Raw genomic sequence first — 2,478 nt, forward strand, 5'->3', positions numbered from 1 at the left:
GTCATCAACTCGGATTTGCCATGTCATTGCTAACGAACTACTTTACAACTACGTTTGTCTGTCTGTTCATCTTTTTTCTTCATCTTCTTTATCTATCTATATATTTATCTTCTTCATCTTATTCTTCATCTTTCTCCGAGATTTTATGGATCCGGTAGTTATTGTTCATGGTAACTGGATTAAGAAAAACATATATGTATTCAACGCCGACAGTAGAGAGTGTAGAGTTCTGCATTTAAATGAGAAAACAAAACATGAATAATTCGCAAAGTCTGTACTCGATGATTACAGATTGAATGAATTGAGAACAACAGATTGAATTCGCAACAACAGATATGTATTCAACAAACAACACTCCACCAGTTTACGGAGAACAAGGATGACGAAATGAATCGGAATGACAGAGCAAGAGAGACGATGAAAAGAATTGGGTTTTAATGTTTTGTATTACGGCTGGGTTTTGGGTTTTAATGTTTTACATTACGACTGAGTTATATAAACATGTTACGATTATATTGGGTTTTCTTGATTAGTATAACAGCTGAGGTATGGATTTTAATATTTTCGTATTACGACTGAATTATCGTTAATTTCTGCCTTATTTAACTTTTTAAACTTCTCGTGATTATCGTCTCCATGTTATAAATGGCGTCGATATTAGTTATGAGCCGTCAAATCAAGAAAGACAAAACGTCCCATTATTATAAGGCGTTTAATATTATAAAAAAGGATTACCGTGAATGTTAAATCAGTTTTTAAATACTAAAATATCGTCTCGATGTTATAAAAGCCTCGATATTAGTTCTGAGCCGTATTTTCCACACTCAGCCATCCCAAAGTATCAATCCTAAATCTCGATGGGCCATGATAAAACCCAAAATATTAACGGCTGAGTTATGTTAATACTAATGGCTGAGTTATATTATGAGTTAAATAATAAAGTATTACCGTCTCGATCTCTATGAAGGCGTCGATGTTATATTAACCAACATGGCTGAGTTATGTCAAATATCATTGTTTAGTTATATGAACGTTACATTAATGGATTATTTCCTGATACTTGAATTGCCTGAAGAGATTGAGGCGTTAGTGGTTGAACGTGTGGCCGGTAACTCCTTCACGGATCTCTATGGCCTAAGAGCATCGTGCAAGACGATGAATGCGTTAGCAGAGCGGAGCAGGGTAAACCATTTTTACGATATGTTATCCGTTCCCAGGAGACTCAATATGCCTCCTGAGTTGTTTAAAACTTGCTACGCAGAGAGAAATCCAAGCACACTTTATATGAAGGGTGTACAGTTTTTCTTCACATTTAACCTTCAGGAAGAAGGACTTGCTTTCATGAAGCTTGCATCGGATGAAGGATATGAGCGTGCTGTGTATACATACGCAATGACTAGAAAAATATTTTGGGGTGATGAGGAGTATTTTGCTCGTTTTACGAGGGAATCAGTCGTCAGGATCGAGAAACTAGTTCGATCTCTAAAATGGGCATGGGGTTTGTCGCACAGTGACGAGTTTCTGGCAAAGAGGGACGAGTTCATTTCAACTGTTGTTCCTTCGTTCTATAGTTGCCAATGTGTTCCTGTTATGGAGCGAGATTGGGTCTTGTGGTACATTGAAAACAGTAAGGGTGACAAAATGTGTAACCGATGTTTTTGGATCAAAGAGTTGGGGCTCTTCTTCCGTGAGTTTGAACCGATGAGCGTGATTATGGACACAAGGGAGTGGTGAAGATGTATTCTATCAGAATATTTTCTCTTTTTATGTTCTTTGCTGTGACATTATTACGGCTGGTTTATATTTTACATTATGGTTGGGTTGTTGTCTTTTAATTACGGCTGATTTTTGTAAAAAGTGTTCTCTTCAATTACGGCTGAATTTTAAGTTCATAGTGACTGAGATATTTTGTTGGAGTGTTATTAAATACCACATGGCTGGGTTAATTAAATACGTGATGGCCGAATTATTGTTACTTAAAGGCTGAGGTAATGTTAACTTTTTTGCTGAGTTTTGTAAAAAAATCTAAGATACAGACTCGGAATCCGCCATGTCAACAAACTCCTTGTCATGTCATCACTAACGAACGAAATTATAACTTTGTTTATGAGACGGTGCATGTTCTTCTTCATCTTAGTTATCTATCATCTTCATCTTTCTCAGTTGGTTATGGATCCGGTAATTATTGTTTCCGGTAACTGGATTAAGAAAAACAAATATGTATTCAACGTCGACAGTAGAGGGTGTAAAGTTCTTCATTTAGATGAGAAAACAACACATGAAGATTTCGCAAAGTCTGTTCTCGATGATTACGGATTGAATGATTTGAAGGATCATTTTCAGCTTAGCTACATGTTCTCGAATAAAGCATTGAAAACGATGGCGCACGACACTCCACCAGTTTACGTATCCAATACTCGACAATTGCAAGGTTTTCTAAGCCTGAAGAAAATCGAACAACTACGTCTCTGTGTGGAG

Source organism: Brassica oleracea, chromosome C2, assembly GCF_000695525.1.
Source record: "Brassica oleracea var. oleracea cultivar TO1000 chromosome C2, BOL, whole genome shotgun sequence".
Lineage (NCBI taxonomy): Eukaryota > Viridiplantae > Streptophyta > Magnoliopsida > Brassicales > Brassicaceae > Brassica > Brassica oleracea.